The sequence below is a fragment of the Protopterus annectens genome, chromosome 14.part0, assembly GCF_019279795.1.
Source record: "Protopterus annectens isolate FY-2018-M chromosome 14.part0, PAN1.0, whole genome shotgun sequence".
NCBI lineage: Eukaryota > Metazoa > Chordata > Ceratodontiformes > Protopteridae > Protopterus > Protopterus annectens.
This window is the reverse complement of record NC_056748.1, coordinates 371077876-371096243: the sequence shown is the minus strand read 5'-3', so window position 1 is coordinate 371096243 and position 18368 is coordinate 371077876. Positions and strand designations below refer to the sequence as shown.

The 18368-nt window shown below is 39.2% G+C and overlaps 1 protein-coding gene across 3 annotated transcripts in view; it reads left to right on the top strand.

Moving 5' to 3' along the window:
• NDST2 (N-deacetylase and N-sulfotransferase 2) overlaps positions 1-18368 on the top strand; it is a 1311836-nt gene that overhangs the window by 85379 nt on the left and 1208089 nt on the right. The window lies entirely within an intron of this gene.

Below are 18368 nucleotides of genomic sequence, written 5' to 3'. Positions count from 1 at the left end.
ACATGTTGATTGTTCACAATATTGTAAGAAGCTTGGTTCCTGCAATGTTATATATACTTTCAAGGAGTGCTGTGCAAGAAGGAACCTGTAACAGTAATACTATGCAGTATACATTTATGAAGAAAGCTACATTAGACAGCCGCAATAACTACCAGGAAGTAATGTGGTATATACACACACAAAGGGCTGCCTAATGATTCGTTAGGGAAGTATTCTGTGCCCCTGCTTTGATGAAGTAAGGCTGGTAGTGAGGTAGCCCTAGGGGCTAAGCTGGTATTGTTTTCAGGTAGTTTTCTCAGCCAGGATGGGTGGAATAATTTGTTCCTTCTCTCCTGCACTGATCCCAGCAGTTGACTAGGACTGTGCTACAGTAAGCTAAGTTAAATGGTGAGGAGAAAGAGGAGGTGGGTGGAATTGGGGTATATGTGTTCTTAAAGTAATCCATAAGGTGACTTCCTTTCATTTCATTTTTTTTGTTTTGTTTTATGTGGAATTGCTCATTTCTATTTTTTTAACTGTGGGGCTGAAATAGAACTGTAATAGAAGGTACCTGAAAAAGAGCAGGCTATTTTAGTCTAGAAAAGTTCAAGATAACTTGGGGGCTAGTGGTAGTGGTCTACAGATTAAACTAAAGGATGTGAGCAAGCTTAATGTGTATGGCACAACAATGCTTCATTCCCACAACTTCCCTTGATATATCAAACCAAGGCCACTATTCCCAGGTTACATGTAAAGCAGGCATTGCTACTAGATTACAAGATTAATGAGGGAAAGAAAGAAAAATAGCCATTCATTTCAGCATACTTTTCAGAAGCATAGTATTCATCTTTCTCAATATGGTGACATATTCCCCAGAATTTATACTGTACTTGAATAGTCTAGGTAGGAAACATCAGTCCACTTCTTTACTGATTTTATAAGCGTTTTCCTTCTGATAACAGTCACAATTTAGCAACAGGCTGATCTGCGGCAAGTGCTTATTTTAACAAGAACCCAGCAAAACCAGTAATACATGATATAAGTGGTCTTAAAACATTGTCAAACTGTGTTTAATGTGGGATTAAATACAGAATGGTTATTGAGTGTATTCTTGTACTGTTGATAGCACTACTAAACCAAGACTTTCTTTATTTCATTTGTGTGTGGGGGAGATTGGGAGATGCATCATATTCTTTTAAAGGGGGAGGCCCCACAATTTTTTCATGTCTGGGGGAGGCTGTGCCAAAGTCCAAGAACCTTTAGACTGAATGCCCTGAAACTAGAAGGGGATAATTAAATATTTTCACAAACTAATTCCGAGAACTTAACTAGGACTTTATTACATTGCTGAGTTACAAGATGCCACCCACACATGCTTCAAGGATCAGGCCCTTGGCTCTACATTCTGAGCTGTTTGTTTGCATCTGCTTGCCATTCTTGAAAACTGGGGAGAGACAGAGGGAAAAGACTGCATTCTTTATTGCAGATAAAGAATGCTGAAGAGGGTTATTGGGAAGCTGCCAGCAGATAAATTACATTGATGGGCTGTGATTTCTGTGATGCCTTGCATCCCTACTCTGTTCTGCCCTAAAGAGCAGCTGTTTAGGTTTCTGCAACAAGATGGTGTGACAGATGCATAAAACCTTTGCTCCACTTAATGTATACCAATACCAGCGATGGTGCTGTTTGTTCTGCCAGTCCTTTGTGCAGACGGAATTTCTTGCAAACTAGGTGCCAAGTACATGGATTGAAACTGGCAACTTCTCACTAGTTATACTTGGATGAATGATATAAGGGGTAACCCTATTTTGCTGCTTTTACATTAAATAAGAGTAATACTCCTGCGGTTGGGTGGGCATTCGAAAGACATGCATAAATGGGCGTGCCTTCATTGAAGGTTGAACGTCGAGCTGGCACCTCGGCGTTTGTGAAAGTCTACTGCCAGTCATTAGCGGACCGGAGTTCTGCTGTGGCGACCCCTAACTGGGAAAAGCCGAAAGACACAACAACAACAACATAATATCATTAGATGTGTATGTCTTTCTTTCCTCTTTGGTGGTTCAGTAAGACTGCAATCAGTAAACTAACTTTCAGGCACTTAGGAGCTTTGGTATGGTTAAGTGACTTGCTCAACATCACTGGCTTTAAAGATGTTAGCTGTGAGAATCCAACTCACGTATACAGGATGGAAATAATTGGCAGCTCATTACGTTTACCACTAGGCCTTGCTTGCTACCAGACGTTGTGATTTCTGCTAGGTTTTCTTGGATAATACTTACTAAGCTTTAATTTGTGTAACCTTCTGCTAGGCTTTCTAGTTAGTATCTTGCTTTGGAAGATACCAAAATTAAAGTAAACATTCTGTGTGAATAAATGAAACTGTCTGATAATCTGTTATATAGGTATATGTGTATGTGTGTTTGTGTGTGTATGTATTGTATGGCTATGGTTGTTTTTATTGAAGCAAAAATGACTGAATAAATTTGATTGAAAACACATTTCACAGAATCACATCTGACAGAAATAATTTTATTGCACCAATTATACCTTAAAAACCTTTTTTTGTAGGTGAAGCCGTACCTCCCATGTGGGGTACTCTGCCCCCACATACCCCTTACTTAAATGCACCAACTCCACAGTTGCACAGCACAAAGAGAAAAATGCACACAGTGAATCACTACTGATGCACAAACGCATTTCAAAGAAGACTTCATTTGACCAAACATACATTATAAATGTTTTTTACCCTCCCCCACACACCTTATTTAAATAATACTAATTCCACGCATACCTCTCAACCTCTTAGAACAAGAAATCTGGACAAAGCCCAACAAAATGGGGGACAAAGGCCCAAAAATAGGGACATATTTGAAATATTGTTCTTATAAACTTAGAAAGTTGCAAGGGTAACAGGGTTTGTTTTAACATAAATTTTCTGAAGAATTTGAAGTCTGAAACTCAAATGTATGGGATTATTTAATGACTTCAGTCTGCATATCATCCCAGTAATTTGCCAGAAAACCACAAATTTGAGGAACAGACCAACAATATGAGCCAAAAATCTGGCCAGTTGAGAGGTATGACTCCACAGTTGAGTTAATCATTGCTTCTTTACAGTTTTCAGTCGAAAATTCAGATATAAAAGTTTCCAGCCAAATGTGATTTCAGTCAGATTTGTTCAGTCAAATGCAATTCAGTAAAATGATTCAGTTAAAACTAATTCTACTGTGTGTGTGTGTGTGTGTGTGTGTGTCTATATATATATATATATATATATATATATATATATATATATATAATGTGTGTCTATATATATATATATATATATATATATATATATATATATATACACACACACACGCACACACGCGCACACGTGTGTATATATATATATATATATATATATATATATATATATATACACACACACACACACACACACACACACACACACACACACACACACACACACACAAATATGTATTTAAATTTAACCGTAGGTGACTTCCATTGTTGAAGTCATTAAAGAGAAAATATATGTTTGTTCAGCTAGATTGTGTTAAATAATGTAGAGTGGGTTTTTAGAAACAAGCCAGGATCAGTACTTTTAAATCTAGTACTATGAAGCAAGTGTTTACAATGTGAGTATTTAAAACGCAGTACGTAGAGTAACATAGTAGGCATTCTGGCCTTTCAGAATAGTCAGAGGGGTGCTACTCATTAACAGGACTGAGCAGCTGAACAAAGGACAGTAACAAAGGGGAGGAGGAAAACATGCCACTGTATATCTGGCATCTCCTTGAAAAGTCACAACATGTTTCAGTGCATTTTGTTAAGTCTAGTTTCAGACTTCAGTTGCTGTACCGAGAGGCTGCCTATTCTGTAGTGTTTCATGTCACCAGCCATTGGAGTGAGACACCTCTGTTGTTTTGTTTTAAATGGGACTTCTGTAGTATTTTGCCTGTGAATGCAACTAATTACTGACCCTTGTATAGTATATCTTAAAAATAAATCCCAATAAATATTTATACTACAGACTGGATTTCTTGAGTCATTCAGTGAGCCCAACTTTCTTGACGGAAATTTAGTGTGTTAAGTAGAGCAGCTATTACTCTACAAAACAAATTTATGCCATACAAAGCTAGTTATGAAAACAAAATCGCCACTGATTCTAAAGACAAACACAAAGCATTCTATAGCTATGTCAAGAATCTCAATGACAACACTCTGATATGCTCTGAGTTACAGCACAATAGCACTAAATATATAGAACCAACTGATATTGCCAACATCCTGGCAGATAAGTTCAGTGCTAACTTCACCCCACCCCCTAAAGGGCCCATCTCTATACCAGAAGAATGAAAAAAACTGTAATTATGGTTTCACAGGTAAAAACCACACTCTCCAAAGCCAAGAACACAGCATCCATGGGACCTGACAACATCCCAGGCTGCGTTCTACATGAACTACAGAATGAACTGGCACCCCACCTAAGCACTATGTCCAATCATAGCCTCACCTCAGGCTTTTTGCCCACTGAATGGCGCACAGCGATGGTTATCCCACTCCACAAAGGGGAGCCACCATGGATCCCAGGAACTACCACCCCATTAGCCTAACGAGCCTGGTCTGCAAGACCATGGAACATATCATCATGGAACGTATAAACTAAGACAATGGTAGTCTCCAAACTCTGGACCCCACCCAGTTTGGGTTTGTAAAATGCAAATCATGTCTCCTAAACCTGATTGACTTCTTTAAAGCAGTCACCAAAGCCGTAGACAAGGGTAAGGTGGTCCACACAGCCTATCTAGATCTCGCCAAAGCTTTTGACACCATCCCTCACTCTGGAATTATAGATAAACTCACTAAACTAGGTATAAATCCCTATGTCACAAGATGGGTTGCCAACTGGCTCACTGACAGATCCCACACTGGGAAAGTAGCAGACGCCAAATCAGACTTCAGACCAGTGACAAGTGGAGTAAAACAGGGTTCAGTCCTGGGTCCTCTCCTGTTTGGTATCTACTTTTCTGAAGTACAGGCTAACACAGAAGGTCTTTGGCTAACAAAATTCACAGATGACTGCAAACTAGGAGCCATAATTGAAACTCCTAATGATGTGGACATCCTACAAAAGGGTTTCACTGAGACAGATGTCTGGTGTCAAAGCCACGGCCTCACGCTCAATGCCAAAAAGTGCATTGTCATCCCATTTGGTAAAAACTCTGTACCCATGAGCTACCACATAGGTGGTGGCCTATTTAACACCGAAAGTGTGATAAGAGACCTTGGGACACAGGTGGACAGTAGTCTCTCCTTTGATAATCACATCGCCACAGTAGTCAGCAAATCCTTCTACGTGGCACACCTCATCACAAAAGGTTTCTCATCCAGGAAAAAAGAGGTCATTGTTCCCCTCTACTCGTCACTCATTAGACCCATTATAGAGTACAACGCCCCTTTTGGTATGCACCTCACAAGACATCTACAACAACTGGAAAGGTCACAGAAATACCTCACAAAAGAGGATCACTGGCCTCAAACAGATGCCCTAAGTAGGCCGTCTCAAAAAACACCAGCTTTACTCCATCACATATCACCTACTCGGAGGCGATCTCTGCCTAACATACAAAGCTATGTCAAACCCAGAGCTGTTGGACATGCTCCACTTAAAGAAATCCCAATCCCTCCGAGCAACACGCTGTAGGGACCTAAACCTTGTCACAACAATAAACAAAACATGCTGGAGGGATAGATTCCTGTCCCAGAGACTTCCCATACTCTGAAACAAACTACCTATCTATATCAAACAAAGCTCCTCATTAGCACTCTTCAAAAAAAATCTTGATGATTGGATGGGAAATAGGAAATTCACCCCAGGGATCACCTCTGTGGCTCTGCTCGACAAGGGCACAGGAAAATAATTTTCTTGGGTTGCGAAAGCCAGGGTACCTTTTTGTCTAGGCTTGTATAGGCCCTAGGGCTGATAGCCTAGTACCTACCTATGAACCTATGAACACAAACAGCTGTGCCAGCACGGGTATAATAAAGGAAGGCCACTCCATACACCAGACATTTTTTTAATTAGAGTAAACTTTCATTAAGCCTGCTGTATGTTGGCACACTGAAACTGTTCTTACTGTTTGAATGCCTTACCTTTTTAAAATGATCAAATAAAGCAAACAGAGGATGAAGATCAGTTGTGGTACAAACCAAGATAAACTGTGGTACCAACCAAGATAAGTTGTGGTACAAACCCATATATATATATATATATATATATATATATATATATATGTATATATATATATATATATATATATATATATATATATATATATATATATATATATATATATATGTATATATATATATATATATATATATATATAGAGAGAGAGAGCTAGATATAGATATATGTGTGTGTCTCAAGACTAGTGAACTAAATTGGACACGTGTAAGCTTTTGTCCACTGCCGTAGAGGGATAGTCTCCTTTTTATAAAACAGAATCCACAGTTCAGTTAGCAGCTCAGATATTCTACTGAAGCTGCAACAGAAATGACAGCCCAGGGGAGTGATTAGAGCCATACTAAACATAATGAAATTGTTGGGATGCTAGTGATGGCACAAACTATCACTAAGCCTGCCTGAATAACATCCTCCACTGACCAGCTCTTCCCCTTATTGGGGAATACAGGGGAGTAGGGGGACAAATGCATCTGGCCAATAATGGGAGGTTAATGGGAGCGTAGTGACAAAAAGCGTATACAAAAAATGGAGAAGTGGCAGTTGTACTTGGTGATCCCCTTCATGCTTAAATTTTGTTTCCAGGCTGATAATACATTTTCTGAGCACGTGTCTATTTACTGAGTACACAGCACAGGCTGCTGATGATCCTTTCTACAAAGTGGATGAAAAGATTATAAGACATTTTCTCATTTGACTGTCAGACATCACCACAAAAAGATGTGTGATGTTGGTGCGCAAGAACAGAGTTAACTGATTTCATGGTGTCAGACAAAAAAGACAAATGTTGTAAATAACTAAGAGGTGGCACTTTATGTACCTCTGTGATCAGCATGAGTTTTTCCGGTTGTTGTATCCATTTTCCTCAGAGGCTCAGGACACGGTAATCTCAGAATTTGTAATATTTAAGTTGGGAGGTTGGGGGTTGTGAATTTTTTTTTAAACTCTTGTTCCACCAAATCTTTACAGAAAAGGTTTAACTTGTACTGTATCCATTTACAGTACTCAACAAAACCTGTCCATAGCCTCACAAAACTGTCCTGGTCAACACAGTAATAAGTACATATTACTAAAACCAGAAAAGCCTTGAGGTACTGAGGATTTGGTTAAATCAGAATTTTATTTTATATATTTCTTTTTATTCATTTTATATTTGTTTACCTGGGAGGTCCGACTGGACAGAGCTGTCTGTTTTCAGAAGAGGCTCAGGGAGAAAAGCTCCAGAACAATTGCTAACATACTATACATAAGATATTTATATGAGTATAGTAGTTTAGACATACAGTTATAAAATTTAGCAGATAACATATGATTGCATAAGATATTTACATAAGCGTAGAATCTAAATTTCCCCATGTTGCACAGAAGAAACAAAGTCTAAAATCAACAAATTACTGTTCTGGTCCTGGAAAACGCATACTTTATCCCTAAAATGAAGAGCAGCAGTGGGTAAGGGAATAATTTCAACACAGCACAAATATAGCTTTTCCCTCATAGCTGCTGAGTCAAAGAAAAAGTTAGTCTTTCTTGGAAATAATACCAGCCGAATATGATGATCCATGATTCCTGCCTCTCATCAAGACCTCCACTACTGTATCCTGGGAAGAAAAACATATATACGGCTTCCTGGTCAACAAAGACAAGATTTTCTCTTTGGATCCCATCTTTTCAGACTTCTCAAAACTATATACATTTCTTTTTCTGACAAGCAGGCTTTCACCCACGGAGTTACCTCTTTTAATTTCAGGGAGTTATCATTAATCTGTAATCTGTGGTACCTTCCCTCCAATGTCCCCTCAGTTTGTACCCTAAAACATAAGTGTAGTGATCATAGCTTTTCAAGGTTGGCATCTAATTTATGGGAGATCCCTCCTCTGTGGGAGATCCCGCATCTACATAAGACTGACAAACATAGATGCTTTCATCATAAAATTCCTGCCATGGAGAAATCTTTTAGGCACCGTCTACAGTATACAAACTCTCTGCAGTCAGTGATCCCTCTGCGTTTTCCATACTGCAAGTAAATAATTTCCCCAGTCCACATGGTACCAGTCCTCTCAACATCCTGTGTTCTTACTCTTCCATGTATTGGAGAGACTAGAGTCTCTTAAATATTCTACCCTCCCAAGGACACACTGCATTCTTTTTTATAACAGTTACTGGACTTAGCTGCATGTTCTACAGGCATTTAACATACCTTGAGAACTGAGCAATGAAACAAACATTTACTGCCATCCTTAACTGCTCATATTTTTTCCATTTTATTTATTTATTATTTTTTTATTGACAGCTGTTGTATGCATATTGCAAATTATTTCTTTATGTATTTGTAAAAACCCTTGCTTGTAAGTCCATTTCCTACTTGCTTTTAAGTTGAATTGAGTATGTAGTCCTAGGCATAGTCAACAAAATGGTCCATTGAGCTCATTGTTCTGCCCTCCCTAAAATGAGTTGCCGATGTTTCTATACACATTGCACCATTCGATGAGTCAAGTGCTGCTCTGTATCTTGCTTGTTCTTCATTACTTGTTTAGGTCGTTTTTTAATAAAAATCTTTGTAAACTTTTTGTTAAACATAGGTAGAAAATTTGGCTTTTCCAGTTGTGACATATTACCATAGTAGCGTGAGCTGTGTTCATAGACTTCAGTTGGACACCTTCACGCATATGCAGTGGTGAACCCATTAAAGTATATGGACACAAGAGACACTTTGCCTGTGCCTACTCACTGAGGTTAAACTGCCTTGTTTTTTGTCAGTGACATCAATGCAAGGAAAACACAAAGTTTACAATTAATTTTAAATATGAAGATGATGACCAAAACATTTCCTGACTGGAGATCTACTCTTCAGGAGTTTATGCACTGCAGTCTGTAGTGCAAAGATAGGTTTCAAAATATCTGCAAATCATTGTAACAAATATATATATATATATATATATATATATATATATATATATATATATATATATATATATATATATATATATATAGTCCAGTTTAACTATGAAAAACATAATTCAAAAGTACAAATATTTATGAGTAAGTTTTGTAAAGAATGCAATGTTATCGGAGTAATGTGTTTTAATAAGAAAATAGAAGTGTATACATGTGAGTTAAGTGAAACAGATTGGCACATACTGAAGAAATTAAGTACATCTAATCTATAAAAAAATGCTTCTCAAGTTAAGGGTGAAAGTATGCTAAACAAAGTTAGAAAATCATGATAAGGTGGAACCAATAAAAAAGTAATATGTGAAAAAGGGGCCTAGGTTATTCATTTGAGACATGAGGAGTGAATACATTAATTCCTCTTTCAGCTTTATTATATGCAACGTCTATGTTAGCTGAGTTCACTATGCAGGATAAATGATCTTGAAAAGGCATAGGACTTTGTAGAAATAACTACAACATCAGTCAGTCTTTCTTGTCACAGCATTCAGCTAAAACTGTGTTTGTGCAGTGAGATAGGTAATTTACTTTGTTTCATGTGTGTTGCTGTGCAGCTGTGCAGGTGTAAAAATGTCACACTTGCATGTTCTGTCATGGATAATATAAGAACGCACAGATGTTCATCAGTTTTAACCTTCTCAATTGTCCTGACATCATGTATTTTCTTTAATCTCCCCACTCCCTTTGTGGTGCTGCTCACTCAGTATTGTAGACTTAATATATATATGGGTTTATGTCAGATGATCGAGTTTTTGGAAACTTGAACTTCATATGGTTGAAACCATATGTTCGACTTTCCAAAAACTCAAAGCATTTCTATGGGGATCACGTCACAGTGTGGATTGAGGAATTTACCCTTTTTCCCACTGTAGTGCAATCTCAAGAGTTGGCATATATAATTTGCAGGGGTTGTGGGGGTTGCAGAAGGGCTTGCACCCCCTTTGCAAAAATGGGTCCGTGTTCAGTCATTGAATTAATATTACATCGAACAGCTGAACATCAAACATTACACATCGAAGTTTACTTTCACCAAACAGGTAAATCTTTGAAAAGAAGTACATTGAATGGCCATAGCTGGCCAACATAAACAAACTGTGACCTACTACTAACTTATTTATTTTATTTTTTTTAACATTTGTTTACCGGGAAAGGAGGCCTGGGGAGAAACGCTTCAGATGCATGTCTTTGTAATATGGGAGGAAACCGGAGTACTTGGAGAAAACCCACACAAATGCAGGGAGGACATGCAGACTCCACACAGAAGGCACTCCAGCCAAGAACTGAACCAGAGAACTTGCTGTGAGGCGACAATGCTACTGCTGCACTACTGCCCCTTCCACATAGCAATAACAGAACCTGCCCTTTCCCCAGTTTAGTGCGACCATTTTCCCAGTCCATTGTATTGACAAAATGGGGTAAAAGGTAATAATGCCACAGTGCAGGAATGCCATAATAAAATGTAGAAGTAATTTTGTTAAAGCATGTATTGTATCTAGCACTACAGTAAGCATTGGAATAGATGTTTATGCAGGTTTGTTTTTCAGTTGTTTGAATCAGCATCTTACATTCATCACAAAACACTCAGGATTCTTTTAAATAGTTGTAGGATTTTCATGAGTTCAGCAAAGCAAAACGCATAACACTTCACTAATAGAGAGTTTCACTCCTGTTTTTGTGTGATTTTCACAGCATGTCTTATGTTACTGTTTCTAATGTTAAAGTGCTCATTACTAGGGTGCTGTTTTGCAAAAGGATTGCAAATTTTTCTGTTTTCTGTCACTGGACTCTGTGGTGGCTTTAAACAAAATGTACAAGCTGATGCAGGGTTTTTTTGCCTGCCACCAATGGCCTCAGACTCTTTTACTGCCAGCTCCGTGTAATAGTCTGTCCTCGTGGAAGCCCCCCCCAAATGTGACAAAGCCCATACCCATGGAAGTCCCCAAGTCTTATTTCCAGACTTTAAGGAGTGTGAGCTACCATTCACCATGTGTATGACTAGGCCAAGTGAGGAGTTGTCATACTGTGGCTCACTAGATTTTTACCTTAAACAGCACCTCCCACTGACTGCAGTGCTGACACCCATCTAAGTGGGCAGGCAATGGCACCTCAAATTGAATGCACTTAGCTGCCAAGTGATGTTTCTCATTTGCTTACCCACCTATAGTAACAGTGGCTCTTTGTCATGTCCCCTCCCCCCCCCAGTGCTGGGACTGGTGAAACTGCCATATTCCCTGCAAATTCCCATGGAAAAGGCGAGGAGGAAAATGCTTCATAGTATCATAGGAGGTTACTAGGCTACTGACCCTAGTTTACCCTTATTTCCACAAGCAGCACCTGTCATCCCTGTCTAAGAGGGATATAGGTGGAACCCCTCGGGTGACTTTATGGTTATGCATCCAGTTGCCCAGATTGCATTTGTAGAGGGCTAGTGAAGTGCTCTGCTTGACATGAAACAGGAGTCTGTTTCAAAGGTGTGGCAACCTCTGGAAGACAAATCTGTCCCTCCAGCAGGTTCTATTAATGTCACATACCAAGTTAAGGCTATTAGAGCAAGTAACCCTCGTACCATTTGACTTATGGATATGCAGCATTTCCAATAAAGCAGGACCTCAGATTGCCTTATATGCAAGGCAGAGATCACCTCCTCTGAGTAGTCTGTACAAAACTGAATAAAGTGGCAGTGACTTCAGCCGATCCACATAGGAAAGATGCTGAAGACCTTGAATTTTCCTTGTGAGGATCTTTTGTGGTCTCTCCAATTGCTGCAGGTTCTTGGAAAGGTACATAATGAAAGGGGCATTGTACTCAATTATTGGCCTGATGGGGAATTTAGAGAGGTTATAACTTCTTTTTTTCTGGAGGTAATGCCCTTACTTATGAGATGAGCAATATAGAAAGCCCTTCTTACCACTGTGGAGACATGGTGATCAAAGGTAATGTTGCTGTCAACTTGTGTGCCCAGGTTTTTCACCACTGAGTGCATACTTAGGGTGTTGTTATTGATGTGGTAGTTAGCAGGAATATCACTCTTACTGAAAGGGATTATAATACAATAATACATTTTTTCATTGAGTTTAAGGCCATGACTTTGGCACCAATTATTTGCTTGTGTAAGACCCTCTTGTAGGATGTTGACATCATTTGGAGATTCTATGACCGCTCCCAGTTTATAGTCATCAGCAAACTTGGTCAGCCACAGACCTTTAGTTTTAGCTTGCACTTCAGAGAAATAGATTCCAAACAGCAGAAGTCCCAGGAGTGATCCCTCTGGAGCACCATAGGTTCATAGGTTAGTACTAGGCTATCAGCCCTAGGGCCTATACAAGCCTAGCCATAACAATTCCCTGGCTATTTCTTCCCACATTATTTACTTTCCTGGACCCTGTCTAGCAGGGTGACTGACATGATCCCTGGGGTGAATTTCCTTTCTCCCATCCAATCGTCAAGGTTCCTCTTGAAGAGGTCCAAAGAGGCACTCTGCTTGACATGTATGGGCAATCTATTCCAGAGTCTGGGGAGTCTCTGGGTCAGGAACCTATCCCTCCAACATGTTTTGTTTATTGTGATGACAAGGTTTAGATCCCTGGAGCGTGTAGCTCTGAGGGATTGGGATTTCTTTAAGTGTAGCATGTCCAACAGCTCTGGGTTTGACATGGCCTTGTATGTTAAGCAGAGATCGCCTCTGAGTGGACGATATGCGACAGAGTATAGCTGGAGTTTTTTAAGGCGGTCAGCATAGGGCATCTGCTTTAGGCCTGTGATTCTTTTAGTGAGGTATTTCTGAGGCCTTTCCAGTTGTTGCAGATGTCTTGAGAGGTACATACCAAATGGGGCATTGTATTCTATAATGGGTCTAATGAGGGATGAGTACAGTGGGACAATGACCTCCTTTTTTCTGGATGAAAAGCCCTTCGTGATGAGGTGTGCCACATAGAAGGATTTCCTGACTGTTGTGGCGATGTGGTTATCAAAGGTGAGACCATTGTCCACCAGTGTCCCTAAGTCTCTTATCACACTTTCTGTGTTTAGTGTACTGCCACCTATATGGTAATTCATGGATACATGTTTTTTCCCAAAGGGGATAACAATACATTTCTTGGCATTGAGCTTGAGCCCATGGCTCTGGCACCAAGCATCTGTTTCTGTAAGGCCCTTTTGTAGAGTAAACTGGTTACAGGTCTGCTGTTGGAGGTGGATTTCCCTATTTTGACTGTATGGGTTCGATCAGTGAGCTAGTTAGCAACCCATCTAATGATATACGGGTTGATACCTAGCTGGGTGAGTTTGTCAATTATGCCTAAGTAGGGGATAGTGTCAAAAGCCTTGGCTAAGTCTAGGTAGGCTGTAATGCACAGATTTCCCCTCATCAATGGCCTTGGTGACTGTCTTGAATAAGTCCACCAGGTTTAACAGGCATGATCTCCCCTTGACAAATCCAGATTGAGTAGGGTCAACTGTTTGGATGTTTCTAATGTCTTTGTTGATAAGGTCCATGGTGATTCTCTCCATGGCCTTGCAGATAAAGCTAGTCAGGCTAATAGGTCTGTAGTTCCCAGGGTCAGTGGAAGCACCACCTTTGTACAAGGGGATAACGATGTCCTTTTACCATTCAGCTGGGATGAAGCTAGTGCTTTGACAATGATTGAAAAGAGTACCCAGTGGTTGTGCTAATTCTTGTTTGAGGTAAATGCTTCATTATTCCTTTTCCACGCAGCATGCTGCAACAAGCACCTGAGCAACTAATCAAACTGTGTCATGATCAGGACTGTATCCCTTTATGCCGGTGAAACTGGTTGATGCAGATTTTAAACTTATTACTGGGTAACCTTTTAATGTTACTAATCAAAGTTTTGGGGAAGGATTAGGGAAAGGAACCCCCCCAGCTTACTCACAAATGCAGGATGTGAATACTGCATTATACTCCTTTTTCAAATTCATCTGATAATTCAAATTGCTGTTTACTTGTGCTAGAGATATGGTGGCTTAATCTTTAAGAGCTTTGCCTCACAGTCACAAAATCCACGGAAGGTATTGAGTTCAAACACAGCCCTCCCAGTTGAACTTGAGATGTCTGTCAAAGGAATGACATGAAAAAAGAAACCTCCTGCACGGCAGCAACTGCAAGGCTCAAGAAACACCAACACTCAGGAACAAAAAGTCAGAGCCAGCAAACGGTGACTGTATAAAAAGTTGTATTAAACAAAATCACAGCATATTGTGAAAAAACAAACAGACCGGTTTCGGCTGGCAAAGCACAGCCTTCTTCAGTGTACAAGAAAATTTGTGAAATACAATAGCTACATATATATACAGATAGCAAAAATCCTATTGGCTGAAAATTATAGATGTTCATTAAGTCCAGGTGGGAACAACCCACCCAGTCTAATTATCCATTTCTTTTCTTTTGCATTTAGTATGGAATGCCATTGAGATTTATTTGCCCTATTCCCTAAAATCATGTCAATAATAATAAAGTTAAACTTACTAGTAGAATGTACTAATGTGTGTTTATAGAGAGCATTGTGTATCTTTTTTTTTGTTTAATATTACTTAGGTGCTCAGAAATGCGAATTCTAAGAGGTCTGGACGTTTGTCCAATATAGAAAGCACCACAATTGCAAGAAGCTAAATAAATAATCCAGTCACTAGAACAGTTGGAAAAAAGTCTCAAGTCAAAAACTTGTGAACAATTTCGACTGGAGAATTGTTTAGACTTATAAATATGTTTGCAATTGTTGCAATGTCCACATGGAAAACAGCCCTGTAGTGGTTCTCCTGTCAATGTCGTTTGTATCAAATCATGTGGTTTGTTGTCCCTGTGTTTATAATGACTAAAGAAAGAGTTAAGGTTCTTCCCTTTCCTATAGGAAAAAAGACAATTGTCAGGGATAATGCTGTTGATCTCCATGTCACATTGTAAGATATTCCAATGTCTCCTTACACTTTGAATAAGGCGATTAGAGTTGCGAGCAAATGTAGTTGTAAATCTAAGAGGTTGACCAGATGAGTTGGTATGTGTCTTGTATGTTAATAAATCACTTCTGTTCAAAGAGCTGACCCTGTTACTGGCCATGGTAATATTACCACTTTTATAACCACGAGATCTGAATCTGTTGGTTATATCTGATTTATGTTTCAAATAAGTACTTTCCTCTGAACAAATACGTTTAGCACATATGAATTGTGACTTAGGAATGTTGCGTGCTATGTGAGGTGGATGGTAACTGGAGGCATGCAGAATTGTGTTGTATTCCGGAAACTTCCTGTATATCTCAGTGGATAATGTATGGTCAGGTGCCCTCTGGATTAAGACATCCAAAAATGTAATAGTTTCCTTGTCATAATTGATGGTGAAATGCAAGCCCCAAACATTGTTGTTTAGATATGTTACAAAATCCAATAGCGAACTTTCATCCCCCCTCCATACCAACCAAACATCATCAAGATACCGTCTCCATATATCAATTTCAGTCAAGAATGTGTTCCTCTGTTCATCATAGATTATATGTTTCTCAACAAACGCCATAAAGAGATCAGCATATATGGGGGCAAAGGATGCCCCCATAGCTGTCCCTTTGGTTTGCCAAAAGCATTGTTCTTTATAGTAAAAAACATTGCTGGTAAGGACATATTGTGCTAGATCCACCAGAAAATTATTGAAGTCAGAACTATATAAGTTAGAGACTTCAAGCTAATAAGCTAAGGCACGTAGCCCATCCTGGTGTGGAATATTAGTATATAAAGCACTTACGTCCAAGGAACATAAAAGCCACTCTGACTCAAGCTGTGTGTCAGAGACAATCTGTAAGAAGTTAGTTGTATCTTGTAGGCGTGATCGAATATTAGATAGCAAGGGCTTAAGATGCTTGGTCAAAAATAAAGAAAGGGGTTCTGTAATATATCCCCTACCTGATACAATGGGTCTGCCAGGTGGATGAGAAAGATCTTTGTGAATTTTAGGCAAGAAATATATATATTGGTTGATGGGATCATGAACTAAAAGTTGATTCATGATATCATCAGTAATGATAGCCTCATCCCTTGCCTGTCGTAAGTATGTCTCAATTTGTTTGCTGAACATGTTGGTTGGGTCAATAACCATATGTGAGTAATATCTTTGGTCATTGAGTTGTCGCATGGCCTCCTTATCATAATTGGCCCAATCAAATACAACCACAGCACCACCTTTGTCAGCTGTGATGATGACAATTTCCCTGTTGTTTTGAAGTTCAAAAATGGCTTGTTTTTCATCAGAAGATAGGTTATTATGTTGTAATGAAATCTCAGACCCCAAAAAATGCAAGTCCTTAAGTACACTATTCTGAAACTGCAATACTATTGGATGCATAGGTGGAGAAAAGTTAGATCTATGATATATAAATCTATCATGATCATAAGTAACATCATTATCACCAAAAAACAACTTCAAATTTAACAAACGACAAAAATTCACAACATCCTGTGCAAAAGATTCCTCTGACACAGTAAAGCCTGGAATAAAAGTAAGGCCTTTATTCAACATTCTCAACTGAATGGGAGAAAGTTCAAAACCTGATAAGTTTAGAACATTATAACATGGAGTTGTCATTTCGCCAGAGCAATGTTCAGAAGGCCCTGGATGTTCTCTCTTTCTACGATGTTTCCGTCCTCCCCGCCTGGTTTTAGGCCTAAAGGGGTTGACCTTGGTGTTCTTTTTGGGGTGGGTGACTCTGAGACTGTTGTGGCTTCATTTTCTGTGCATGATGAAGTATCCTCAAAAGAGGATGTGGTCTCAATCTCCTGCCTTTTTAATATTGATCTAGGCCGTTTCCTTTTATTTGTAGATTTAAAAGGAATGGGCAAAAACCTAACATGTTTGGAGCTAGAACTAAATGGATTACCCCTCCTATAATCTTCCTGGTCCCTAGTAAACTTTTTGTTTTTTCTGGATTTTAGTTCAGTGTCAAACTTACATAAATCAGAGGCCACCTTGTTTAATAGAATCTTAAAAAATGGTTCTTTCTCATAAGTCTCCAATTTGTTGACTAGAATATTAATTTCCTCTAATTCTTTATCAATAGCCCTGTTGTGGAACTTGAATAATTCAACAACAAAAGCCATAGTTGCTTCTTGTTGTATTTTGTTCCATTGTGAATTAAGTTCCTCATCCGCATTAGTGACATGGGGGATAGTGCGAACACGCAGTCCCCTGGGGGTGATTCCTGCAGTCTGGTAAGCATTAAATAGCTTACTGTGCCAAATATTAGATCTAAGTGATCTAAGATGCTTGTTTAAATTTTCAAAAAGTAATCCACAATTGGATTCTGAGTCAACCAAATCGGACCCCCCAGTGTTCCCTGTGGAGGACCCTAGTCCAAAGACCTCAAGGTCCTCTCTGTCAGCAACCAGCCCCCGAATGAAACTGGAAAAATCCATAGTTCAAAAGGATAATATACAAATTGTCCAAAAAAAACCAAAGGAGCTGGTAAAGCTAATATACCGACAATAATGGCACAGAAACAACCACGTCGGTATACTCAAAAATATAGATGGACCATAACAGGAAACAATGTCAAATGAACCACCTGCGTCCAATTAATCCAATAAATGAAATATGGAACACTGAGAGAAAAAATCCTGGTTGATTTATGCAAAAAAATAAATATAATTCCAATTACTCCTAGTGAGAGAAGGAGCATATGGACATTATTTCCTGGAAACCACTGATCACCAGAAAGTCTGATAACTGCTTCATAGGTGCCAGTTTAGAATTTGTACTTATATTTTGCTCCTGGTGAGAGAAGGAGCAGAAATATTGATTCCTGACTGCTTGTTTATATTTGAGCATTGAGTGTCTGTGTCAGCCTTCCTGACTGGACCAGTTGCAATTCAGGGCATCTACCAGGAAAAGGCTACAATGAGCCTACAGACCCCTGCATCATCTGGGATGAGATTGTTGATCATCAAAGAGCATGTGGCCCACTTCTCAGTTTGGGATTGATGACACTGTTTTTCTTCTAGTGAGAGAAGTAGCAAAGGTGCATTGTACCCCAGTAGCATGAGGCTTTGGTGAGACTGGCACTAGTGGTAGCCAGCCAGTAGCCAGTCAGGCAACTCACCTCTTTTCATCATTCTTGACAAAGCTAATTATTTTCAGTAAGGACTACTTGATTAGCTGCTGTTCCAGAATATCTCCCTAAGTACTTCATCC